The sequence below is a fragment of the Brachyhypopomus gauderio genome, chromosome 7 (genome assembly GCF_052324685.1).
Source record: "Brachyhypopomus gauderio isolate BG-103 chromosome 7, BGAUD_0.2, whole genome shotgun sequence".
NCBI lineage: Eukaryota > Metazoa > Chordata > Actinopteri > Gymnotiformes > Hypopomidae > Brachyhypopomus > Brachyhypopomus gauderio.
The window spans coordinates 262,749-283,385 of NC_135217.1; the positions used below are offsets into that span (position 1 = coordinate 262,749).

General features: G+C 47.5%; 53 non-coding genes across 53 annotated transcripts; 15 read left to right on the plus strand and 38 right to left on the minus strand.

The window, feature by feature from the left end:
* Positions 1-451: 451 nt before the first annotated feature.
* On the minus strand, positions 452-525 carry trnat-agu (transfer RNA threonine (anticodon AGU)). Its single transcript has one exon. It is a non-coding gene; the product is annotated as a tRNA-Thr (tRNA).
* A 73-nt stretch (positions 526-598) lies between these two features.
* On the minus strand, positions 599-688 carry trnar-ucu (transfer RNA arginine (anticodon UCU)). The gene is given in 2 exon segments: positions 599-634; positions 652-688. It is a non-coding gene; the product is annotated as a tRNA-Arg (tRNA).
* Positions 689-768: 80 nt separating this feature from the next.
* On the minus strand, positions 769-842 carry trnat-agu (transfer RNA threonine (anticodon AGU)). The gene has a single exon. It is a non-coding gene; the product is annotated as a tRNA-Thr (tRNA).
* Positions 843-1,085: 243 nt separating this feature from the next.
* trnat-agu (transfer RNA threonine (anticodon AGU)) lies at positions 1,086-1,159 on the minus strand. The gene has a single exon. It is a non-coding gene; the product is annotated as a tRNA-Thr (tRNA).
* Positions 1,160-1,232: 73 nt separating this feature from the next.
* trnar-ucu (transfer RNA arginine (anticodon UCU)) lies at positions 1,233-1,322 on the minus strand. The gene is given in 2 exon segments: positions 1,233-1,268; positions 1,286-1,322. It is a non-coding gene; the product is annotated as a tRNA-Arg (tRNA).
* An 80-nt stretch (positions 1,323-1,402) lies between these two features.
* Positions 1,403-1,476, minus strand: trnat-agu (transfer RNA threonine (anticodon AGU)). The gene has a single exon. It is a non-coding gene; the product is annotated as a tRNA-Thr (tRNA).
* Positions 1,477-1,549: 73 nt separating this feature from the next.
* Positions 1,550-1,639, minus strand: trnar-ucu (transfer RNA arginine (anticodon UCU)). Its single transcript is given in 2 exon segments — positions 1,550-1,585; positions 1,603-1,639. It is a non-coding gene; the product is annotated as a tRNA-Arg (tRNA).
* A 785-nt stretch (positions 1,640-2,424) lies between these two features.
* trnar-ucu (transfer RNA arginine (anticodon UCU)) lies at positions 2,425-2,514 on the minus strand. The gene is given in 2 exon segments: positions 2,425-2,460; positions 2,478-2,514. It is a non-coding gene; the product is annotated as a tRNA-Arg (tRNA).
* Positions 2,515-2,594: 80 nt separating this feature from the next.
* On the minus strand, positions 2,595-2,668 carry trnat-agu (transfer RNA threonine (anticodon AGU)). Its single transcript has one exon. It is a non-coding gene; the product is annotated as a tRNA-Thr (tRNA).
* A 73-nt stretch (positions 2,669-2,741) lies between these two features.
* On the minus strand, positions 2,742-2,831 carry trnar-ucu (transfer RNA arginine (anticodon UCU)). Its single transcript is given in 2 exon segments — positions 2,742-2,777; positions 2,795-2,831. It is a non-coding gene; the product is annotated as a tRNA-Arg (tRNA).
* A 785-nt stretch (positions 2,832-3,616) lies between these two features.
* Positions 3,617-3,706, minus strand: trnar-ucu (transfer RNA arginine (anticodon UCU)). The gene is given in 2 exon segments: positions 3,617-3,652; positions 3,670-3,706. It is a non-coding gene; the product is annotated as a tRNA-Arg (tRNA).
* Positions 3,707-3,786: 80 nt separating this feature from the next.
* trnat-agu (transfer RNA threonine (anticodon AGU)) lies at positions 3,787-3,860 on the minus strand. The gene has a single exon. It is a non-coding gene; the product is annotated as a tRNA-Thr (tRNA).
* Positions 3,861-3,933: 73 nt separating this feature from the next.
* On the minus strand, positions 3,934-4,023 carry trnar-ucu (transfer RNA arginine (anticodon UCU)). The gene is given in 2 exon segments: positions 3,934-3,969; positions 3,987-4,023. It is a non-coding gene; the product is annotated as a tRNA-Arg (tRNA).
* An 879-nt stretch (positions 4,024-4,902) lies between these two features.
* trnat-agu (transfer RNA threonine (anticodon AGU)) lies at positions 4,903-4,976 on the minus strand. Its single transcript has one exon. It is a non-coding gene; the product is annotated as a tRNA-Thr (tRNA).
* Positions 4,977-5,049: 73 nt separating this feature from the next.
* trnar-ucu (transfer RNA arginine (anticodon UCU)) lies at positions 5,050-5,139 on the minus strand. The gene is given in 2 exon segments: positions 5,050-5,085; positions 5,103-5,139. It is a non-coding gene; the product is annotated as a tRNA-Arg (tRNA).
* Positions 5,140-5,536: 397 nt separating this feature from the next.
* On the minus strand, positions 5,537-5,610 carry trnat-agu (transfer RNA threonine (anticodon AGU)). Its single transcript has one exon. It is a non-coding gene; the product is annotated as a tRNA-Thr (tRNA).
* Positions 5,611-5,683: 73 nt separating this feature from the next.
* trnar-ucu (transfer RNA arginine (anticodon UCU)) lies at positions 5,684-5,773 on the minus strand. The gene is given in 2 exon segments: positions 5,684-5,719; positions 5,737-5,773. It is a non-coding gene; the product is annotated as a tRNA-Arg (tRNA).
* An 80-nt stretch (positions 5,774-5,853) lies between these two features.
* trnat-agu (transfer RNA threonine (anticodon AGU)) lies at positions 5,854-5,927 on the minus strand. The gene has a single exon. It is a non-coding gene; the product is annotated as a tRNA-Thr (tRNA).
* A 73-nt stretch (positions 5,928-6,000) lies between these two features.
* Positions 6,001-6,090, minus strand: trnar-ucu (transfer RNA arginine (anticodon UCU)). Its single transcript is given in 2 exon segments — positions 6,001-6,036; positions 6,054-6,090. It is a non-coding gene; the product is annotated as a tRNA-Arg (tRNA).
* An 80-nt stretch (positions 6,091-6,170) lies between these two features.
* Positions 6,171-6,244, minus strand: trnat-agu (transfer RNA threonine (anticodon AGU)). Its single transcript has one exon. It is a non-coding gene; the product is annotated as a tRNA-Thr (tRNA).
* A 314-nt stretch (positions 6,245-6,558) lies between these two features.
* On the minus strand, positions 6,559-6,648 carry trnar-ucu (transfer RNA arginine (anticodon UCU)). The gene is given in 2 exon segments: positions 6,559-6,594; positions 6,612-6,648. It is a non-coding gene; the product is annotated as a tRNA-Arg (tRNA).
* A 397-nt stretch (positions 6,649-7,045) lies between these two features.
* On the minus strand, positions 7,046-7,119 carry trnat-agu (transfer RNA threonine (anticodon AGU)). Its single transcript has one exon. It is a non-coding gene; the product is annotated as a tRNA-Thr (tRNA).
* A 73-nt stretch (positions 7,120-7,192) lies between these two features.
* On the minus strand, positions 7,193-7,282 carry trnar-ucu (transfer RNA arginine (anticodon UCU)). Its single transcript is given in 2 exon segments — positions 7,193-7,228; positions 7,246-7,282. It is a non-coding gene; the product is annotated as a tRNA-Arg (tRNA).
* A 397-nt stretch (positions 7,283-7,679) lies between these two features.
* trnat-agu (transfer RNA threonine (anticodon AGU)) lies at positions 7,680-7,753 on the minus strand. Its single transcript has one exon. It is a non-coding gene; the product is annotated as a tRNA-Thr (tRNA).
* Positions 7,754-8,554: 801 nt separating this feature from the next.
* trnat-agu (transfer RNA threonine (anticodon AGU)) lies at positions 8,555-8,628 on the minus strand. The gene has a single exon. It is a non-coding gene; the product is annotated as a tRNA-Thr (tRNA).
* A 73-nt stretch (positions 8,629-8,701) lies between these two features.
* Positions 8,702-8,791, minus strand: trnar-ucu (transfer RNA arginine (anticodon UCU)). The gene is given in 2 exon segments: positions 8,702-8,737; positions 8,755-8,791. It is a non-coding gene; the product is annotated as a tRNA-Arg (tRNA).
* An 80-nt stretch (positions 8,792-8,871) lies between these two features.
* trnat-agu (transfer RNA threonine (anticodon AGU)) lies at positions 8,872-8,945 on the minus strand. Its single transcript has one exon. It is a non-coding gene; the product is annotated as a tRNA-Thr (tRNA).
* Positions 8,946-9,188: 243 nt separating this feature from the next.
* Positions 9,189-9,262, minus strand: trnat-agu (transfer RNA threonine (anticodon AGU)). The gene has a single exon. It is a non-coding gene; the product is annotated as a tRNA-Thr (tRNA).
* Positions 9,263-9,335: 73 nt separating this feature from the next.
* On the minus strand, positions 9,336-9,425 carry trnar-ucu (transfer RNA arginine (anticodon UCU)). Its single transcript is given in 2 exon segments — positions 9,336-9,371; positions 9,389-9,425. It is a non-coding gene; the product is annotated as a tRNA-Arg (tRNA).
* Positions 9,426-9,505: 80 nt separating this feature from the next.
* trnat-agu (transfer RNA threonine (anticodon AGU)) lies at positions 9,506-9,579 on the minus strand. Its single transcript has one exon. It is a non-coding gene; the product is annotated as a tRNA-Thr (tRNA).
* A 73-nt stretch (positions 9,580-9,652) lies between these two features.
* On the minus strand, positions 9,653-9,742 carry trnar-ucu (transfer RNA arginine (anticodon UCU)). Its single transcript is given in 2 exon segments — positions 9,653-9,688; positions 9,706-9,742. It is a non-coding gene; the product is annotated as a tRNA-Arg (tRNA).
* An 80-nt stretch (positions 9,743-9,822) lies between these two features.
* trnat-agu (transfer RNA threonine (anticodon AGU)) lies at positions 9,823-9,896 on the minus strand. Its single transcript has one exon. It is a non-coding gene; the product is annotated as a tRNA-Thr (tRNA).
* A 167-nt stretch (positions 9,897-10,063) lies between these two features.
* On the minus strand, positions 10,064-10,137 carry trnat-agu (transfer RNA threonine (anticodon AGU)). The gene has a single exon. It is a non-coding gene; the product is annotated as a tRNA-Thr (tRNA).
* Positions 10,138-10,210: 73 nt separating this feature from the next.
* trnar-ucu (transfer RNA arginine (anticodon UCU)) lies at positions 10,211-10,300 on the minus strand. The gene is given in 2 exon segments: positions 10,211-10,246; positions 10,264-10,300. It is a non-coding gene; the product is annotated as a tRNA-Arg (tRNA).
* A 397-nt stretch (positions 10,301-10,697) lies between these two features.
* On the minus strand, positions 10,698-10,771 carry trnat-agu (transfer RNA threonine (anticodon AGU)). Its single transcript has one exon. It is a non-coding gene; the product is annotated as a tRNA-Thr (tRNA).
* Positions 10,772-10,844: 73 nt separating this feature from the next.
* trnar-ucu (transfer RNA arginine (anticodon UCU)) lies at positions 10,845-10,934 on the minus strand. The gene is given in 2 exon segments: positions 10,845-10,880; positions 10,898-10,934. It is a non-coding gene; the product is annotated as a tRNA-Arg (tRNA).
* Positions 10,935-11,331: 397 nt separating this feature from the next.
* On the minus strand, positions 11,332-11,405 carry trnat-agu (transfer RNA threonine (anticodon AGU)). The gene has a single exon. It is a non-coding gene; the product is annotated as a tRNA-Thr (tRNA).
* A 73-nt stretch (positions 11,406-11,478) lies between these two features.
* On the minus strand, positions 11,479-11,568 carry trnar-ucu (transfer RNA arginine (anticodon UCU)). The gene is given in 2 exon segments: positions 11,479-11,514; positions 11,532-11,568. It is a non-coding gene; the product is annotated as a tRNA-Arg (tRNA).
* Positions 11,569-11,984: 416 nt separating this feature from the next.
* On the plus strand, positions 11,985-12,074 carry trnar-ucu (transfer RNA arginine (anticodon UCU)). The gene is given in 2 exon segments: positions 11,985-12,021; positions 12,039-12,074. It is a non-coding gene; the product is annotated as a tRNA-Arg (tRNA).
* A 227-nt stretch (positions 12,075-12,301) lies between these two features.
* On the plus strand, positions 12,302-12,391 carry trnar-ucu (transfer RNA arginine (anticodon UCU)). Its single transcript is given in 2 exon segments — positions 12,302-12,338; positions 12,356-12,391. It is a non-coding gene; the product is annotated as a tRNA-Arg (tRNA).
* A 73-nt stretch (positions 12,392-12,464) lies between these two features.
* trnat-agu (transfer RNA threonine (anticodon AGU)) lies at positions 12,465-12,538 on the plus strand. The gene has a single exon. It is a non-coding gene; the product is annotated as a tRNA-Thr (tRNA).
* A 397-nt stretch (positions 12,539-12,935) lies between these two features.
* On the plus strand, positions 12,936-13,025 carry trnar-ucu (transfer RNA arginine (anticodon UCU)). Its single transcript is given in 2 exon segments — positions 12,936-12,972; positions 12,990-13,025. It is a non-coding gene; the product is annotated as a tRNA-Arg (tRNA).
* A 227-nt stretch (positions 13,026-13,252) lies between these two features.
* On the plus strand, positions 13,253-13,342 carry trnar-ucu (transfer RNA arginine (anticodon UCU)). The gene is given in 2 exon segments: positions 13,253-13,289; positions 13,307-13,342. It is a non-coding gene; the product is annotated as a tRNA-Arg (tRNA).
* Positions 13,343-13,732: 390 nt separating this feature from the next.
* Positions 13,733-13,806, plus strand: trnat-agu (transfer RNA threonine (anticodon AGU)). Its single transcript has one exon. It is a non-coding gene; the product is annotated as a tRNA-Thr (tRNA).
* A 485-nt stretch (positions 13,807-14,291) lies between these two features.
* Positions 14,292-14,365, plus strand: trnat-agu (transfer RNA threonine (anticodon AGU)). Its single transcript has one exon. It is a non-coding gene; the product is annotated as a tRNA-Thr (tRNA).
* An 80-nt stretch (positions 14,366-14,445) lies between these two features.
* Positions 14,446-14,535, plus strand: trnar-ucu (transfer RNA arginine (anticodon UCU)). Its single transcript is given in 2 exon segments — positions 14,446-14,482; positions 14,500-14,535. It is a non-coding gene; the product is annotated as a tRNA-Arg (tRNA).
* Positions 14,536-14,608: 73 nt separating this feature from the next.
* On the plus strand, positions 14,609-14,682 carry trnat-agu (transfer RNA threonine (anticodon AGU)). The gene has a single exon. It is a non-coding gene; the product is annotated as a tRNA-Thr (tRNA).
* Positions 14,683-15,320: 638 nt separating this feature from the next.
* trnar-ucu (transfer RNA arginine (anticodon UCU)) lies at positions 15,321-15,410 on the plus strand. Its single transcript is given in 2 exon segments — positions 15,321-15,357; positions 15,375-15,410. It is a non-coding gene; the product is annotated as a tRNA-Arg (tRNA).
* A 73-nt stretch (positions 15,411-15,483) lies between these two features.
* trnat-agu (transfer RNA threonine (anticodon AGU)) lies at positions 15,484-15,557 on the plus strand. The gene has a single exon. It is a non-coding gene; the product is annotated as a tRNA-Thr (tRNA).
* Positions 15,558-16,578: 1,021 nt separating this feature from the next.
* Positions 16,579-16,668, plus strand: trnar-ucu (transfer RNA arginine (anticodon UCU)). Its single transcript is given in 2 exon segments — positions 16,579-16,615; positions 16,633-16,668. It is a non-coding gene; the product is annotated as a tRNA-Arg (tRNA).
* A 684-nt stretch (positions 16,669-17,352) lies between these two features.
* On the plus strand, positions 17,353-17,426 carry trnat-agu (transfer RNA threonine (anticodon AGU)). The gene has a single exon. It is a non-coding gene; the product is annotated as a tRNA-Thr (tRNA).
* A 904-nt stretch (positions 17,427-18,330) lies between these two features.
* trnat-agu (transfer RNA threonine (anticodon AGU)) lies at positions 18,331-18,404 on the plus strand. The gene has a single exon. It is a non-coding gene; the product is annotated as a tRNA-Thr (tRNA).
* A 1,562-nt stretch (positions 18,405-19,966) lies between these two features.
* Positions 19,967-20,040, plus strand: trnat-agu (transfer RNA threonine (anticodon AGU)). The gene has a single exon. It is a non-coding gene; the product is annotated as a tRNA-Thr (tRNA).
* Positions 20,041-20,637: the final 597 nt, after the last annotated feature.

Below are 20,637 nucleotides of genomic sequence, written 5' to 3' on the forward strand. Positions count from 1 at the left end.
GGCCACACACCTGCGTCTAGAAGTCCAATGCGCTATCCATTGCGCCACAGAGCCCAGTATGTGTTAAAGTTTTGACAGTTGCTCTTCAGCATGAGGCTGAATGTCATGACCTAACAACTGCTTACATAATAGAAAGGCACCGCTGGGATTTGAACCCAGGACTTCCTGTTTACTAGACAGGCACTATGACCAGCTAAGCCACGGCGCCATGCCATGGCTTTTTACTGTGGATTGGTGTCATTAGTGAGGAGCGATGAATTTTGTTGTTTTCAAAGAAAAAACGACTCTGGGGGGACTCAAACCCACAACCTTTGAATGGCCACACACCTGCGTCTAGAAGTCCAATGCGCTATCCATTGCGCCACAGAGCCCAGTATGTGTTAAAGTTTTGACAGTTGCTCTTCAGCATGAGGCTGAATGTCATGACCTAACAACTGCTTACATAATAGAAAGGCACCGCTGGGATTTGAACCCAGGACTTCCTGTTTACTAGACAGGCGCTATGACCAGCTAAGCCACGGCGCCACGCCAAGGCTTTTTACTGTGGATTGGTGTCATTAGTGAGGAGCGATGAATTTTGTTGTTTTCAAAGAAAAAACGACTCTGGTGGGACTCGAACCCACAACCTTTGAATGGCCACACACCTGCGTCTAGAAGTCCAATGCGCTATCCATTGCGCCACAGAGCCCAGTATGTGTTAAAGTTTTGACAGTTGCTCTTCAGCAGGAGGCTAAATGTCATGACCTAACAACTGCTTACATAAAGGAAAGGCACCGCTGGGATTTGAACCCAGGACTTCCTGTTTACTAGACAGGCGCTATGACCAGCTAAGCCACGGCGCCGCGCCATGGCTTTTTACTGTGCATTGGTGTCATTAGTGAGGAGCGATGAATTTTGTTGTTTTCAAAGAAAAAATGACTCTGGTGGGACTTAAGCCCACAACCTTTGAATGGCCACACACCTGCGTCTAGAAGTCCAATGCGCTATCCATTGCGCCACAGAGCCCAGTATGTGTTAAAGTTTTGACAGTTGCTCTTCAGCAGGAGGCTAAATGTCATGACCTAACAACTGCTTACATAAAGGAAAGGCACCGCTGGGATTTGAACCCAGGACTTCCTGTTTACTAGACAGGCGCTATGACCAGCTAAGCCACGGCGCCGCGCCATGGCTTTTTACTGTGCATTGGTGTCATTAGTGAGGAGCGATGAATTTTGTTTTTTTCAAAGAAAAAATGACTCTGGTGGGACTCGAACCCACAACCTTTGAATGGCCACACACCTGCGTCTAGAAGTCCAATGCGCTATCCATTGCGCCACAGAGCCCAGTATGTGTTAAAGTTTTGACAGTTGCTCTTCAGCATGAGGCTGAATGTCATGACCTAACAACTGCTTACATAATGGAAAGGCACCGCTGGGATTTGAACCCAGGACTTCCTGTTTACTAGACAGGCGCTATGACCAGCTAAGCCACGGCGCCACGCCATGGCTTTTTACTGTGGATTGGTGTCATTAGTGAGGAGCGATGAATTTTGTTGTTTTCAAAGCAAAAACGACTCTGGTGGGACTCGAACCCACAACCTTTGAATGGCCACACACCTGCGTCTAGAAGTCCAATGCGCTATCCATTGCGCCACAGAGCCCAGTATGTGTTAAAGTTTTGACAGTTGCTCTTCAGCATGAGGCTGAATGTCATGACCTAACAACTGCTTACATAATAGAAAGGCACCGCTGGGATTTGAACCCAGGACTTCCTGTTTACTAGGCAGGCGCTATGACCAGCTAAGCCATGGCGCCGCGCCATGGGACTCGAACCCACAACCTTTGAATGGCCACACACCTGCGTCTAGAAGTCCAATGCGCTATCCATTGCGCCACAGAGCCCAGTATGTGTTAAAGTTTTGACAGTTGCTCTTCAGCATGAGGCTGAATGTCATGACCTAACAACTGCTTACATAATAGAAAGGCACCGCTGGGATTTGAACCCAGGACTTCCTGTTTACTAGACAGGCACTATGACCAGCTAAGCCACGGCGCCATGCCATGGCTTTTTACTGTGGATTGGTGTCATTAGTGAGGAGCGATGAATTTTGTTGTTTTCAAAGAAAAAACGACTCTGGGGGGACTCAAACCCACAACCTTTGAATGGCCACACACCTGCGTCTAGAAGTCCAATGCGCTATCCATTGCGCCACAGAGCCCAGTATGTGTTAAAGTTTTGACAGTTGCTCTTCAGCATGAGGCTGAATGTCATGACCTAACAACTGCTTACATAATGGAAAGGCACCGCTGGGATTTGAACCCAGGACTTCCTGTTTACTAGACAGGCGCTATGACCAGCTAAGCCACGGCACCACGCCATGGCTTTTTACTGTGGATTGGTGTCATTAGTGAGGAGCGATGAATTTTGTTGTTTTCAAAGAAAAAACGACTCTGGTGGGACTCGAACCCACAACCTTTGAATGGCCACACACCTGCGTCTAGAAGTCCAATGCGCTATCCATTGCGCCACAGAGCCCAGTACGTGTTAAAGTTTTGACAGTTGCTCTTCAGCAGGAGGCTAAATGTCATGACCTAACAACTGCTTACATAAAGGAAAGGCACCGCTGGGATTTGAACCCAGGACTTCCTGTTTACTAGACAGGCGCTATGACCAGCTAAGCCACGGCGCCGCGCCATGGCTTTTTACTGTGGATTGGTGTCAATAGTGAGGAGCGATGAATTTTGTTGTTTTCAAGGAAAAAATGACTCTGGTGGGACTCGAACCCACAACCTTTGAATGGCCACACACCTGCGTCTAGAAGTCCAATGCGCTATCCATTGCGCTACAGAGCCCAGTATGTGTTAAAGTTTTGACAGTTGCTCTTCAGCATGAGGCTGAATGTCATGACCTAACAACTGCTTACATAATAGAAAGGCACCGCTGGGATTTGAACCCAGGACTTCCTGTTTACTAGGCAGGCGCTATGACCAGCTAAGCCATGGCGCCGCGCCATGGGACTCGAACCCACAACCTTTGAATGGCCACACACCTGCGTCTAGAAGTCCAATGCGCTATCCATTGCGCCACAGAGCCCAGTATGTGTTAAAGTTTTGACAGTTGCTCTTCAGCATGAGGCTGAATGTCATGACCTAACAACTGCTTACATAATAGAAAGGCACCGCTGGGATTTGAACCCAGGACTTCCTGTTTACTAGACAGGCACTATGACCAGCTAAGCCACGGCGCCATGCCATGGCTTTTTACTGTGGATTGGTGTCATTAGTGAGGAGCGATGAATTTTGTTGTTTTCAAAGAAAAAACGACTCTGGGGGGACTCAAACCCACAACCTTTGAATGGCCACACACCTGCGTCTAGAAGTCCAATGCGCTATCCATTGCGCCACAGAGCCCAGTATGTGTTAAAGTTTTGACAGTTGCTCTTCAGCATGAGGCTGAATGTCATGACCTAACAACTGCTTACATAATGGAAAGGCACCGCTGGGATTTGAACCCAGGACTTCCTGTTTACTAGACAGGCGCTATGACCAGCTAAGCCACGGCACCACGCCATGGCTTTTTACTGTGGATTGGTGTCATTAGTGAGGAGCGATGAATTTTGTTGTTTTCAAAGAAAAAACGACTCTGGTGGGACTCGAACCCACAACCTTTGAATGGCCACACACCTGCGTCTAGAAGTCCAATGCGCTATCCATTGCGCCACAGAGCCCAGTACGTGTTAAAGTTTTGACAGTTGCTCTTCAGCAGGAGGCTAAATGTCATGACCTAACAACTGCTTACATAAAGGAAAGGCACCGCTGGGATTTGAACCCAGGACTTCCTGTTTACTAGACAGGCGCTATGACCAGCTAAGCCACGGCGCCGCGCCATGGCTTTTTACTGTGGATTGGTGTCAATAGTGAGGAGCGATGAATTTTGTTGTTTTCAAGGAAAAAATGACTCTGGTGGGACTCGAACCCACAACCTTTGAATGGCCACACACCTGCGTCTAGAAGTCCAATGCGCTATCCATTGCGCTACAGAGCCCAGTATGTGTTAAAGTTTTGACAGTTGCTCTTCAGCATGAGGCTGAATGTCATGACCTAACAACTGCTTACATAATAGAAAGGCACCGCTGGGATTTGAACCCAGGACTTCCTGTTTACTAGGCAGGCGCTATGACCAGCTAAGCCATGGCGCCGCGCCATGGGACTCGAACCCACAACCTTTGAATGGCCACACACCTGCGTCTAGAAGTCCAATGCGCTATCCATTGCGCCACAGAGCCCAGTATGTGTTAAAGTTTTGACAGTTGCTCTTCAGCATGAGGCTGAATGTCATGACCTAACAACTGCTTACATAATAGAAAGGCACCGCTGGGATTTGAACCCAGGACTTCCTGTTTACTAGGCAGGCGCTATGACCAGCTAAGCCATGGCGCCGCGCCATGGGACTCGAACCCACAACCTTTGAATGGCCACACACCTGCGTCTAGAAGTCCAATGCGCTATCCATTGCGCCACAGAGCCCAGTATGTGTTAAAGTTTTGACAGTTGCTCTTCAGCATGAGGCTGAATGTCATGACCTAACAACTGCTTACATAATAGAAAGGCACCGCTGGGATTTGAACCCAGGACTTCCTGTTTACTAGACAGGCACTATGACCAGCTAAGCCACGGCGCCATGCCATGGCTTTTTACTGTGGATTGGTGTCATTAGTGAGGAGCGATGAATTTTGTTGTTTTCAAAGAAAAAACGACTCTGGGGGGACTCAAACCCACAACCTTTGAATGGCCACACACCTGCGTCTAGAAGTCCAATGCGCTATCCATTGCGCCACAGAGCCCAGTATGTGTTAAAGTTTTGACAGTTGCTCTTCAGCATGAGGCTGAATGTCATGACCTAACAACTGCTTACATAATAGAAAGGCACCGCTGGGATTTGAACCCAGGACTTCCTGTTTACTAGACAGGCGCTATGACCAGCTAAGCCACGGCGCCACGCCAAGGCTTTTTACTGTGGATTGGTGTCATTAGTGAGGAGCGATGAATTTTGTTGTTTTCAAAGAAAAAACGACTCTGGTGGGACTCGAACCCACAACCTTTGAATGGCCACACACCTGCGTCTAGAAGTCCAATGCGCTATCCATTGCGCCACAGAGCCCAGTATGTGTTAAAGTTTTGACAGTTGCTCTTCAGCAGGAGGCTAAATGTCATGACCTAACAACTGCTTACATAAAGGAAAGGCACCGCTGGGATTTGAACCCAGGACTTCCTGTTTACTAGACAGGCGCTATGACCAGCTAAGCCACAGCGCCGCGCCATGGCTTTTTACTGTGCATTGGTGTCATTAGTGAGGAGCGATGAATTTTGTTGTTTTCAAAGAAAAAATGACTCTGGTGGGACTTAAGCCCACAACCTTTGAATGGCCACACACCTGCGTCTAGAAGTCCAATGCGCTATCCATTGCGCCACAGAGCCCAGTATGTGTTAAAGTTTTGACAGTTGCTCTTCAGCAGGAGGCTAAATGTCATGACCTAACAACTGCTTACATAAAGGAAAGGCACCGCTGGGATTTGAACCCAGGACTTCCTGTTTACTAGACAGGCGCTATGACCAGCTAAGCCACGGCGCCGCGCCATGGCTTTTTACTGTGCATTGGTGTCATTAGTGAGGAGCGATGAATTTTGTTTTTTTCAAAGAAAAAATGACTCTGGTGGGACTCGAACCCACAACCTTTGAATGGCCACACACCTGCGTCTAGAAGTCCAATGCGCTATCCATTGCGCCACAGAGCCCAGTATGTGTTAAAGTTTTGACAGTTGCTCTTCAGCATGAGGCTGAATGTCATGACCTAACAACTGCTTACATAATGGAAAGGCACCGCTGGGATTTGAACCCAGGACTTCCTGTTTACTAGACAGGCGCTATGACCAGCTAAGCCACGGCGCCACGCCATGGCTTTTTACTGTGGATTGGTGTCATTAGTGAGGAGCGATGAATTTTGTTGTTTTCAAAGCAAAAACGACTCTGGTGGGACTCGAACCCACAACCTTTGAATGGCCACACACCTGCGTCTAGAAGTCCAATGCGCTATCCATTGCGCCACAGAGCCCAGTATGTGTTAAAGTTTTGACAGTTGCTCTTCAGCATGAGGCTGAATGTCATGACCTAACAACTGCTTACATAATAGAAAGGCACCGCTGGGATTTGAACCCAGGACTTCCTGTTTACTAGACAGGCGCTATGACCAGCTAAGCCACGGCGCCGCGCCATGGGACTCGAACCCACAACCTTTGAATGGCCACACACCTGCGTCTAGAAGTCCAATGCGCTATCCATTGCGCCACAGAGCCCAGTATGTGTTAAAGTTTTGACAGTTGCTCTTCAGCAGGAGGCTAAATGTCATGACCTAACAACTGCTTACATAAAGGAAAGGCACCGCTGGGATTTGAACCCAGGACTTCCTGTTTACTAGACAGGGGCTATGACCAGCTAAGCCACGGCGCCGCACCATGGCTTTTTACTGTGCATTGGTGTCATTAGTGAGGAGCGATGAATTTTGTTGTTTTCAAAGAAAAAACGACTCTGGTGGGACTCGAACCCACAACCTTTGAATGGCCACACACCTGCGTCTAGAAGTCCAATGCGCTATCCATTGCGCCACAGAGCCCAGTATGTGTTAAAGTTTTGACAGTTGCTCTTCAGCAGGAGGCTAAATGTCATGGCCTAAAAACTGCTTACATAAAGGAAAGGCACCGCTGGGATTTGAACCCAGGACTTCCTGTTTACTAGACAGGCGCTATGACCAGCTAAGCCACGGCGCTGCGCCATGGCTTTTTACTGTGCATTGGTGTCATTAGTGAGGAGCGATGAATTTTGTTGTTTTCAAAGAAAAAATGACTCTGGTGGGACTTAAGCCCACAACCTTTGAATGGCCACACACCTGCGTCTAGAAGTCCAATGCGCTATCCATTGCGCCACAGAGCCCAGTATGTGTTAAAGTTTTGACAGTTGCTCTTCAGCAGGAGGCTAAATGTCATGACCTAACAACTGCTTACATAAAGGAAAGGCACCGCTGGGATTTGAACCCAGGACTTCCTGTTTACTAGACAGGCGCTATGACCAGCTAAGCCACGGCGCCGCGCCATGCCTTTTTACTGTGCATTGGTGTCATTAGTGAGGAGCGATGAATTTTGTTGTTTTCAAAGAAAAAACGACTCTGGTGGGACTCGAACCCACAACCTTTGAATGGCCACACACCTGCGTCTAGAAGTCCAATGCGCTATCCATTGCGCCACAGAGCCCAGTATGTGTTAAAGTTTTGACAGTTGCTCTTCAGCAGGAGGCTAAATGTCATGGCCTAAAAACTGCTTACATAAAGGAAAGGCACCGCTGGGATTTGAACCCAGGACTTCCTGTTTACTAGACAGGCGCTATGACCAGCTAAGCCACGGCGCTGCGCCATGGCTTTTTACTGTGCATTGGTGTCATTAGTGAGGAGCGATGAATTTTGTTGTTTTCAAAGAAAAAATGACTCTGGTGGGACTTAAGCCCACAACCTTTGAATGGCCACACACCTGCGTCTAGAAGTCCAATGCGCTATCCATTGCGCCACAGAGCCCAGTATGTGTTAAAGTTTTGACAGTTGCTCTTCAGCAGGAGGCTAAATGTCATGACCTAACAAGTGCTTACATAAAGGAAAGGCACCGCTGGGATTTGAACCCAGGACTTCCTGTTTACTAGACAGGCGCTATGACCAGCTAAGCCACGGCGCCGCGCCATGGCTTTTTACTGTGCATTGGTGTCATTAGTGAGGAGCGATGAATTTTGTTGTTTTCAAAGAAAAAACAACTCTGGGGGGACTCGAACCCACAACCTTTGAATGGCCACACACCTGCGTCTAGAAGTCCAATGCGCTATCCATTGCGCCACAGAGCCCAGTATGTGTTAAAGTTTTGACAGTTGCTCTTCAGCATGAGGCTGAATGTCATGACCTAACAACTGCTTACATAATAGAAAGGCACCGCTGGGATTTGAACCCAGGACTTCCTGTTTACTAGGCAGGCGCTATGACCAGCTAAGCCATGGCGCCGCGCCATGGGACTCGAACCCACAACCTTTGAATGGCCACACACCTGCGTCTAGAAGTCCAATGCGCTATCCATTGCGCCACAGAGCCCAGTATGTGTTAAAGTTTTGACAGTTGCTCTTCAGCATGAGGCTGAATGTCATGACCTAACAACTGCTTACATAATAGAAAGGCACCGCTGGGATTTGAACCCAGGACTTCCTGTTTACTAGACAGGCACTATGACCAGCTAAGCCACGGCGCCATGCCATGGCTTTTTACTGTGGATTGGTGTCATTAGTGAGGAGCGATGAATTTTGTTGTTTTCAAAGAAAAAACGACTCTGGGGGGACTCAAACCCACAACCTTTGAATGGCCACACACCTGCGTCTAGAAGTCCAATGCGCTATCCATTGCGCCACAGAGCCCAGTATGTGTTAAAGTTTTGACAGTTGCTCTTCAGCATGAGGCTGAATGTCATGACCTAACAACTGCTTACATAATAGAAAGGCACCGCTGGGATTTGAACCCAGGACTTCCTGTTTACTAGACAGGCGCTATGACCAGCTAAGCCACGGCGCCACGCCAAGGCTTTTTACTGTGGATTGGTGTCATTAGTGAGGAGCGATGAATTTTGTTGTTTTCAAAGAAAAAACGACTCTGGTGGGACTCGAACCCACAACCTTTGAATGGCCACACACCTGCGTCTAGAAGTCCAATGCGCTATCCATTGCGCCACAGAGCCCAGTATGTGTTAAAGTTTTGACAGTTGCTCTTCAGCAGGAGGCTAAATGTCATGACCTAACAACTGCTTACATAAAGGAAAGGCACCGCTGGGATTTGAACCCAGGACTTCCTGTTTACTAGACAGGCGCTATGACCAGCTAAGCCACGGCGCCGCGCCATGGCTTTTTACTGTGCATTGGTGTCATTAGTGAGGAGCGATGAATTTTGTTGTTTTCAAAGAAAAAATGACTCTGGTGGGACTTAAGCCCACAACCTTTGAATGGCCACACACCTGCGTCTAGAAGTCCAATGCGCTATCCATTGCGCCACAGAGCCCAGTATGTGTTAAAGTTTTGACAGTTGCTCTTCAGCAGGAGGCTAAATGTCATGACCTAACAACTGCTTACATAAAGGAAAGGCACCGCTGGGATTTGAACCCAGGACTTCCTGTTTACTAGACAGGCGCTATGACCAGCTAAGCCACGGCGCCGCGCCATGGCTTTTTACTGTGCATTGGTGTCATTAGTGAGGAGCGATGAATTTTGTTTTTTTCAAAGAAAAAATGACTCTGGTGGGACTCGAACCCACAACCTTTGAATGGCCACACACCTGCGTCTAGAAGTCCAATGCGCTATCCATTGCGCCACAGAGCCCAGTATGTGTTAAAGTTTTGACAGTTGCTCTTCAGCATGAGGCTGAATGTCATGACCTAACAACTGCTTACATAATGGAAAGGCACCGCTGGGATTTGAACCCAGGACTTCCTGTTTACTAGACAGGCGCTATGACCAGCTAAGCCACGGCGCCACGCCATGGCTTTTTACTGTGGATTGGTGTCATTAGTGAGGAGCGATGAATTTTGTTGTTTTCAAAGCAAAAACGACTCTGGTGGGACTCGAACCCACAACCTTTGAATGGCCACACACCTGCGTCTAGAAGTCCAATGCGCTATCCATTGCGCCACAGAGCCCAGTATGTGTTAAAGTTTTGACAGTTGCTCTTCAGCATGAGGCTGAATGTCATGACCTAACAACTGCTTACATAATAGAAAGGCACCGCTGGGATTTGAACCCAGGACTTCCTGTTTACTAGACAGGCGCTATGACCAGCTAAGCCACGGCGCCGCGCCATGGGACTCGAACCCACAACCTTTGAATGGCCACACACCTGCGTCTAGAAGTCCAATGCGCTATCCATTGCGCCACAGAGCCCAGTATGTGTTAAAGTTTTGACAGTTGCTCTTCAGCAGGAGGCTAAATGTCATGACCTAACAACTGCTTACATAAAGGAAAGGCACCGCTGGGATTTGAACCCAGGACTTCCTGTTTACTAGACAGGCGCTATGACCAGCTAAGCCACGGCGCCGCACCATGGCTTTTTACTGTGCATTGGTGTCATTAGTGAGGAGCGATGAATTTTGTTGTTTTCAAAGAAAAAATGACTCTGGTGGGACTCGAACCCACAACCTTTGAATGGCCACACACCTGCGTCTAGAAGTCCAATGCGCTATCCATTGCGCCACAGAGCCCAGTATGTGTTAAAGTTTTGACAGTTGCTCTTCAGCAGGAGGCTAAATGTCATGGCCTAAAAACTGCTTACATAAAGGAAAGGCACCGCTGGGATTTGAACCCAGGACTTCCTGTTTACTAGACAGGCGCTATGACCAGCTAAGCCACGGCGCTGCGCCATGGCTTTTTACTGTGCATTGGTGTCATTAGTGAGGAGCGATGAATTTTGTTGTTTTCAAAGAAAAAATGACTCTGGTGGGACTTAAGCCCACAACCTTTGAATGGCCACACACCTGCGTCTAGAAGTCCAATGCGCTATCCATTGCGCCACAGAGCCCAGTATGTGTTAAAGTTTTGACAGTTGCTCTTCAGCAGGAGGCTAAATGTCATGACCTAACAACTGCTTACATAAAGGAAAGGCACCGCTGGGATTTGAACCCAGGACTTCCTGTTTACTAGACAGGCGCTATGACCAGCTAAGCCACGGCGCCGCGCCATGGCTTTTTACTGTGCATTGGTGTCATTAGTGAGGAGCGATGAATTTTGTTGTTTTCAAAGAAAAAACGACTCTGGTGGGACTCGAACCCACAACCTTTGAATGGCCACACACCTGCGTCTAGAAGTCCAATGCGCTATCCATTGCGCCACAGAGCCCAGTATGTGTTAAAGTTTTGACAGTTGCTCTTCAGCAGGAGGCTAAATGTCATGGCCTAAAAACTGCTTACATAAAGGAAAGGCACCGCTGGGATTTGAACCCAGGACTTCCTGTTTACTAGACAGGCGCTATGACCAGCTAAGCCACGGCGCTGCGCCATGGCTTTTTACTGTGCATTGGTGTCATTAGTGAGGAGCGATGAATTTTGTTGTTTTCAAAGAAAAAATGACTCTGGTGGGACTTAAGCCTACAACCTTTGAATGGCCACACACCTGCGTCTAGAAGTCCAATGCGCTATCCATTGCGCCACAGAGCCCAGTATGTGTTAAAGTTTTGACAGTTGCTCTTCAGCAGGAGGCTAAATGTCATGACCTAACAAGTGCTTACATAAAGGAAAGGCACCGCTGGGATTTGAACCCAGGACTTCCTGTTTACTAGACAGGCGCTATGACCAGCTAAGCCACGGCGCCGCGCCATGGCTTTTTACTGTGCATTGGTGTCATTAGTGAGGAACGATGAATTTTGTTGTTTTCAAAGAAATAATGACTCTGGTGGGACTCGAACCCACAACCTTTGAATGGCCACACACCTGCGTCTAGAAGTCCAATGCGCTATCCATTGCGCCACAGAGCCCAGTATGTGTTAAAGTTTTGACAGTTGCTCTTCAGCATGAGGCTGAATGTCATGACCTAACAACTGCTTACATAAAGGAAAGGCACCGCTGGAAAGGCACAGAGCCCAGTATGTGTTAGGTCATGACATTTAGCCTCCTGCTGAAGAGCAACTGTCAAAACTTTAACACATACTGGGCTCTGTGGCGCAATGGATAGCGCAATAGACTTCTAGACGCAGGTGTGTGGCCATTCAAAGGTTGTGGGTTCGAGTCCCATGGCGCGGCGCCATGGCTTAGCTGGTCATAGCGCCTGTCTAGTAAACAGGAAGTCCTGGGTTCAAATCCCAGCGGTGCCTTTCTATTATGTAAGCAGTTGTTAGGTCATGACATTCAGCCTCATGCTGAAGAGCAACTGTCAAAACTTTAACACATACTGGGCTCTGTGGCGCAATGGATAGCGCATTGGACTTCTAGACGCAGGTGTGTGGCCATTCAAAGGTTGTGGGTTCGAGTCCCACCAGAGTCGTTTTTTCTTTGAAAACAACAAAATTCATCGCTCCTCACTAATGACACCAATCCACAGTAAAAAGCCATTGCGTGGCGCCGTGGCTTAGCTGGTCATAGCGCCTGTCTAGTAAACAGGAAGTCCTGGGTTCAAATCCCACGGGTGCCTTTCTATTATGTAAGCAGTTGTTAGGTCATGACATTCAGCCTCATGCTGAAGAGCAACTGTCATAACTTTAACACATACTGGGCTCTGTGGCGCAATGGATAGCGCATTGGACTTCTAGATGCAGGTGAGTTGCCATTCAAAGGTTGTGGGTTCGAGTCCCACCAGAGTCATTTTTTCTATGAAAACAACAAAATTCATCGCTCCTCACTAAAGACACCAATCCACAGTAAAAAGCCATGGTACGGCGCCGTGGCTTAGCTGGTCATAGCGCCTGTCTAGTAAACAGGAAGTCCTGGGTTCAAATCCCAGCGGTGCCTTTCTATTATGTAAGCAGTTGTTAGGTAATGACATTCAGCCTCATGCTGAAGTGCAACTGTCAAAACTTTAACACATACTGAGCTCTGTGGCGCAATGGATAGCGCATTGGACTTCTAGACGCAGGTGTGTGGCCATTCAAAGGTTGTGGGTTCGAGTCCCCCCAGAGTCGTTTTTTCTTTGAAAACAACAAAATTCATCGCTCCTCACTAATGACACCAATCCACAGTAAAAAGCCATGGCGTGGCGCCGTTGTTTAGCTGGTCATAGCGCCTGTCTAGTAAACAGGAAGTCCTGGGTTCAAATCCCAGCGGTGCCTTTCTATTATGTAAGCAGTTGTTAGGTCATGACATTCAGCCTCATGCTGAAGAGCAACTGTCAAAACTTTAACACATACTGGGCTCTGTGGCGCAATGGATAGCGCATTGGACTTCTAGACGCAGGTGTGTGGCCATTCAAAGGTTGTGGGTTCGAGTCCCACCAGAGTCATTTTTTCTTTGAAAACAACAAAATTCATTGCTCCTCACTAATGACACCAATCCACAGTAAAAAGCCATGGCGTGGTGCCGTGGCTTAGCTGGTCATAGCGCCTGTCTAGTAAACAGGAAGTCCAGGGTTCAAATCCCAGCGGTGCCTTTCTATTATGCAAGCAGTTGTTAGGTCATGACATTCAGCCTCATGCTGAAGAGCAACTGTCATAACTTTAACACATACTGGGCTCTGTGGCGCAATGGATAGCGCATTGGACTTCTAGACGCAGGTGTGTGGCCATTCAAAGGTTGTGGGTTCGAGTCCCACCAGAGTCATTTTTTCTTTGAAAACAACAAAATTCATCGCTCCTCACTAATGACACCAATCCACAGTAAAAAGCCATGGCGTGGCGCCGTGGCTTAGCTGGTCATAGCGCCTGTCTAGTAAACAGGAAGTCCTGGGTTCCAATCCCAGCGATGCCTTTCTATTATGTAAGCAGTTGTTAGGTCATGACATTCAGCCTCATGCTGAAGAGCAACTGTCAAAACTTTAACACAAACTGGGCTATGTGGCGCAATGGATAGTGCATTGGACTTCTAGACGCAGGTGTGTGGTCATTCAAAGGTTGTGGGTTCGAGTCCCACCAGGGTCATTTTTTCTTTGAAAACAACAAAATTCATCGCTCCTCACTAATGACACCAATGCACAGTAAAAAGCCATGGCGCGGCACCGTGGCTTAGCTGGTCATAGCGCCTGTCTAGTAAACAGGAAGTCCTGGGTTCAAATCCCAGCGGTGCCTTTCCTTTATGTAAGCAGTTGTTAGGTCATGACATTTAGCCTCCTGCTGAAGAGCAACTGTCAAAACTTTAACACATACTGGGCTCTGTGGCGCAATGGATAGCGCATTAGACTTCTAGACGCAGGTGTGTGGCCATTCAAAGGTTGTGGGTTCGAGTCCCATGGCGCGGCGCCGCAGCTTAGCTGGTCATAGCGCCTTTCTAGTAAACAGGAAGTCCTGGGTTCAAATCCCAGCGGTGCCTTTCTATTATGTAAGCAGTTGTTAGGTCATGACATTCAGCCTCATGCTGAAGAGCAACTGTCAAAACTTTAATACATACTGGGCTCTGTGGCGCAATGGATAGCGCATTGGACTTCTAGACGCAGGTATGTGGCCATTCAAAGGTTGTGGGTTCGAGTCCCCCCAGAGTCGTTTTTTTCTTTGAAAACAACAAAATTCATCGCTCCTCACTAATGACACCAATCCACAGTAAAAAGCCATGGCGTGGCGCCGTGGCTTAGCTGGTCATAGCGCCTGTCTAGTAAACAGGAAGTCCTGGGTTCAAATCCCAGCGGTGCCTTTCTATTATGTAAGCAGTTGTTAGGTCATGACATTCAGCCTCATGCTGAAGAGCAACTGTCAAAACTTTAACACAAACTGGGCTCTGTGGCGCAATGGATAACGCATTGGACTTCTAGATGCAGGTGTGTGGCCATTCAAAGGTTGTGGGTTCGAGTCCCACCAGGGTCAATTTTTCTTTGAAAACAACAAAATTCATCGCTCCTCACTAATGACACCAATGCACAGTAAAAAGCCAAGGTGCGGCGCCGTGGCTTAGCTGGTCATAGCGCCTGTCTAGTAAACAGGAAGTCCTGGGTTCAAATCCCAGCGGTGCCTTTCCTTTATGTAAGCAGTTGTTAGGTCATGACATTTAGCCTCCTGCTGAAGAGCAACTGTCAAAACTTTAACACATACTGGGCTCTGTGGCGCAATGGATAGCGCATTAGACTTCTAGACGCAGGTGTGTGGCCATTCAAAGGTTGTGGGTTCGAGTCCCATGGCGCGGCGCCGTGGCTTAGCTGGTCATAGCGCCTGTCTAGTAAACAGGAAGTCCTGGGTTCAAATCCCAGCGTTGCCTTTCCTTTATGTTAGCAGTTGTTAGGTCATGACATTTAGCCTCCTGCTGAAGAGCAACTGTCAAAACTTTAACACATACTGGGCTCTGTGGCGCAATGGATAGCGCATTGGACTTCTAGACGCAGGTGTGTGGCCATTCAAAGGTTGTGGGTTCGAGTCCCCCCAGAGTCGTTTTTTCTTTGAAAACAACAAAATTCATCGCTCCTCACTAATGACACCAATCCACAGTAAAAAGCCATGGCGTGGTGCCGTGGCTTAGCTGGTCATAGCGCCTGTCTAGTAAACAAGAAGTCCTGGGTTCAAATCCCAGCGGTGCCTTTCTATTATGTAAGCAGTTGTTAGGTCATGACATTCAGCCTCATGCTGAAGAGCAACTGTCAAAACTTTAACACATGCTGGGCTCTGTGGCGCAATGGATAGCGCATTGGACTTCTAGACGCAGGTGTGTGGCCATTCAAAGGTTGTGGGTTCGAGTCCCACCAGAGTCATTTTTTCTTTGAAAACAACAAAATTCATTGCTCCTCACTAATGACACCCATCCACAGTAAAAAACCATGGTACGGCGCCGTGGCTTAGCTGGTCATAGCGCCTGTCTAGTAAACAGGAAGTCCTGGGTTCAAATCCCAGCGGTGCCTTTCTGTTATGTTAGGTCATGACATTCAGCCTCCTGCTGAAGAGCAACTGTCAAAACTTTAACACATACTGAGCTCTGTGGCCCAATGTATAGCACATTGGACTTCTAGACGCAGGTGTGTGGCCATTCCAAGGTTGTGGGTTCGAGTCCTACCAGAGTCATCTTTTCTTTGAAAACAACAAAATTCATCGCTCCTCACTAAAGACACCAGTCCACAGTAAAAAGCCATGGAGTGGTGCCGTGGCTTAGCTGGTCATAGCGCCTGTCTAGTAAACAGGAAGTCCTGGGTTCAAATCCCAGCGGTTCCTTTCCTTTATGTAAGCAGTTGTTAGGTCATGACATTTAGCCTCCTGCTGAAGAGCAACTGTCATAACTTTAACACATACTGGGCTCTGTGGCGCAATGGATAGCGCATTGGACTTCTAGACGCAGGTGTGTGGCCATTCAAAGGTTGTGTGATCGAGTCCAACCAGAGTCATTTTTTCTTTGAAAACTAAATTCATCGCTCCTCACTAATGACACCAATCCACAGTAAACAGCCATGGTACGGCTCCGTGGCTTAGCTGGTCATAGCGCCTGTCTAGTAAACAGGAAGTCCTGGGTTCAAATCCCAGCGGTGCCTTTCTATTATGTAAGCAGTTGTTAGGTCATGACATTCAGCCTCATGCTGAAGAGCAACTGTCAAAACTTTAACACATACTGTTGGCTCTGTGGCGCAATGGATAGTGCATTGGACTTCTAGACGCAGGTGTGTGGCCATTCAAATGTTGTGTGTTCGAGTCCCACCAGAGTCGTTTTTTTCTTTGAAAACAACAAAATTCATCGCTCCTCACTAATGACACCAATCCACAGTAAAAAGCCATGGCGTGGCGCTGTGGCTTAGCTGGTCATAGCGCCTGTCTAGTAAACAGGAAGTCCTGGGTTCAACTCCCACCGGTGCCTTTCCTTTATGTAAGCAGTTGTTAGGTCATGACATTTAGCCTCCTCCTGAAGAGCAACTGTCAAAACTTTAACACATACTGGGCTCTGTGGCGCAATGGATAGCGCATTGGACTTCTAGACGCAGGTGTGTGGCCATTCAAAGGTTGTGGGTTCGAGTCCCACCAGAGTCATTTTTTCTTTGAAAACAACAAAATTCATCGCTCCTCACTAATGACACCAATCCACAGTAAAAAGCCGTGGCTTAGCTGGTCATTGCGCCTGTCTAGTAAACAGGAAGTCCTGGGTTCAAATCCCAGCGGTTCCTTTCCTTTATGTAAGCAGTTGTTAGGTCATGACATTTAGCCTCCTGCTGAAGAGCAACTGTCAAAACTTTAACACATACCGAGCTCTGTGGCGCAATGGATAGCGCATTAGACTTCTAGACACAGGTGTGTGGCCATTCAAAGGTTGTGGGTTCGAGTCTCACCAGAGTTGTTTTTTCTTTGAAAACAACTAAATTCATCGCTCCTCACTAATGACACCAATCCACAGTAAAAAGCCATGGTACGGCGCCGTGGCTTAGCTGGTCATAGCTCCTGTCTAGTAAACAGGAAGTCCTGGGTTCAAATCCCAGTGGTGCCTTTCTGTTATGTTAGGTCATGACATTCAGCCTCCTGCTGAAGAGCAACTGTCAAAACTTTAACACATACCGAGCTCTGTGGCGCAATGGATAGCGCATTAGACTTCTAGACACAGGTGTGTGGCCATTCAAAGGTTGTGGGTTCGAGTCTAACCAGAGTTGTTTTTTCTTTGAAAACAACTAAATTCATCGCTCCTCACTAATGACACCAATCCACAGTAAAAAGCCATGGTACGGCGCCGTGGCTTAGCTGGTCATAGCGCCTGTCTAGTAAACAGGAAGTCCTGGGTTCAAATCCCAGCGGTGCCTTTCTATTATGTAAGCAGTTGTTAGGTCATGACATTCAGCCTCATGCTGAAGAGCAACTGTCAAAACTTTAACACATACTGAGCTCTGTGGCGCAATGGATAGCGCATTGGACTTCTAGACGCATGTGTGTGGTCATTCAAAGGTTGTGTGTTCGAGTCCCACTAGAGTCGTTTTTTCTTTGAAAACAACAAAATTCATCACTCCTCACTAATGACACCAATCCACAGTAAAAAGCCATGGCGCGGTGCCGTGGCTTAGCTGGTCATAGCGCATGTCTAGTAAACAGGAAGTCCTGGGTTCAAATCCCAGCGGTGCCTTTCTGTTATGTTAGGTCATGACATTCAGCCTCCTGCTGAAGAGCAACTGTCAAAACTTTAACACATACTGAGCTCTGTGGCGCAATGGATAGCGCATTAGACTTCTAGACACAGGTGTGTGGCCATTCAAAGGTTGTGGGTTCGAGTCTCACCAGAGTTGTTTTTTCTTTGAAAACAACTAAATTCATCGCTCCTCACTAATGACACCAATCCACAGTAAAAAGCCATGGTACGGCGCTGTGGCTTAGCTGGTCATAGCTCCTGTCTAGTAAACAGGAAGTCCTGGGTTCAAATCCCAGCGGTGCCTTTCTATTATGTAAGCAGTTGTTAGGTCATGACATTCAGCCTCATGCTGAAGAGCAACTGTCAAATCTTTAACAAATACTGGGCTCTGTGGCGCAATGGATAACTTTAACACATACTGAGCTCTGTGGCGCAATGTATAGCGCATTGGACTTCTAGACGCAGGTGTGTTGCCATTCAAAGGTTGTGGGTTCGAGTCCCACCAGAGTCATTTTTTCTTTGAAAACAACAAAATTCATCGCTCCTCACTAATGACACCAATCCACAGTAAAAAGCCATGGTACGGCGCCGTGGCTTAGCTGGTCATAGCGCCTGTCTAGTAAACAGGAAGTCCTGGGTTCAAATCCCAGCGGTGCCTTTCTATTATGTAAGCAGTTGTTAGGTCATGACATTCAGCCTCATGCTGAAGAGCAACTGTCAAAACTTTAACACATACTGAGCTCTGTGGCGCAATGGATAGCGCATTGGACTTCTAGACGCATGTGTGTGGTCATTCAAAGGTTGTGGGTTCGAGTCCCACTAGAGTCGTTTTTTCTTTGAAAACAACAAAATTCATCACTCCTCACTAATGACACCAATCCACAGTAAAAAGCCGTGGCTTAGCTGGTCATAGCGCCTGTCTAGTAAACAGGAAGTCCTGGGTTCAAATCCCAGCGGTGCCTTTCCTTTATGTAAGCAGTTGTTAGGTCATGACATTTAGCCTCCTGCTGAAGAGCAACTGTCAAAACTTTAACACATACTGGGCTCTGTGGCGCAATGGATAATTTTAACACATACTGAGCTCTGTGGCGCAATGTATAGCGCATTGGACTTCTAGACACAGGTGTGTGGCCATTCAAAGGTTGTGGGTTCGAGTCTCACCAGAGTTGTTTTTTCTTTGAAAACAACTAAATTCATCGCTCCTCACTAATGACACCAATCCACAGTAAAAAGCCATGGTACGGCGCCGTGGCTTAGCTGGTCGTAGCGCCTGTCTAGTAAACAGGAAGTCCTGGGTTCAAATCCCAGCGGTGCCTTTCTATTATGTAAGCAGTTGTTAGGTCATGACATTCAGCCTCATGCTGAAGAGCAACTGTCAAAACTTTAACACATACTGAGCTCTGTGGCGCAATGGATAGCGCATTGGACTTCTAGACGCATGTGTGTGGTCATTCAAAGGTTGTGGGTTCGAGTCCCACTAGAGTCGTTTTTTCTTTGAAAACAACAAAATTCATCACTCCTCACTAATGACACCAATCCACAGTAAAAAGCCATGGCGCGGTGCCGTGGCTTAGCTGGTCATAGCGCCTGTCTAGTAAACAGGAAGTCCTGGGTTCAAATCCCAGCGGTGCCTTTCTGTTATGTTAGGTCATGACATTCAGCCTCCTGCTGAAGAGCAACTGTCAAAACTTTAACACATACTGAGCTCTGTGGCGCAATGGATAGTGCATTAGACTTCTAGACACAGGTGTGTGGCCATTCAAAGGTTGTGGGTTCGAGTCTCACCAGAGTTGTTTTTTCTTTGAAAACAACTAAATTCATCGCTCCTCACTAATGACACCAATCCACAGTAAAAAGCCATGGTACGGCGCCGTGGCTTAGCTGGTCATAGCTCCTGTCTAGTAAACAGGAAGTCCTGGGTTCAAATCCCAGCGGTGCCTTTCTATTATGTAAGCAGTTGTTAGGTCATGACATTCAGCCTCATGCTGAAGAGCAACTGTCAAAACTTTAACAAATACTGGGCTCTGTGGCACAATGGATAACTTTAACACATACTGAGCTCTGTGGCGCAATGTATAGCGCATTGGACTTCTAGACGCAGGTGTGTTGCCATTCAAAGGTTGTGGGTTCGAGTCCCACCAGAGTCATTTTTTATTTGAAAACAACAAAATTCATCGCTCCTCACTAATGACACCAATCCACAGTAAAAAGCCATGGTACGGCGCCGTGGCTTAGCTGGTCATAGCGCCTGTCTAGTAAACAGGAAGTCCTGGGTTCAAATCCCAGCGGTGCCTTTCTATTATGTAAGCAGTTGTTAGGTCATGACATTCAGCCTCATGCTGAAGAGCAACTGTCAAAACTTTAACAAATACTGGGATCTGTGGCGCAATGGATAGCGCATTGGACTTCTAGATGCAGGTGAGTTGCCATTCAAAGGTTGTGGGTTCGAGTCCCACCAGAGTCATTTTTTCTTTGAAAACAACAAAATTCATCGCTCCTCACTAAAGACACCAATCCACAGTAAAAAGCCATGGTACGGCGCTGTGGCTTAGCTGGTCATAGCGCCTGTCTAGTAAACAGGAAGTCCTGGGTTCAAATCCCAGCAGTGCCTTTCTATTATGTAAGCAGTTGTTAGGTCATGACATTCAGCCTCATGCTGAAGAGCAACTGTCAAAACTTTAACACATACTGAGCTCTGTGGCGCAATGGATAGCGCATTGGACTTCTAGATGCAGGTGAGTTGCCATTCAAAGGTTGTGGGTTCGAGTCCCACCAGAGTCATTTTTTCTTTGAAAACAACAAAATTCATCGCTCCTCACTAAAGACACCAATCCACAGTAAAAAGCCATGGTACGGCGCTGTGGCTTAGCTGGTCATAGCGCCTGTCTAGT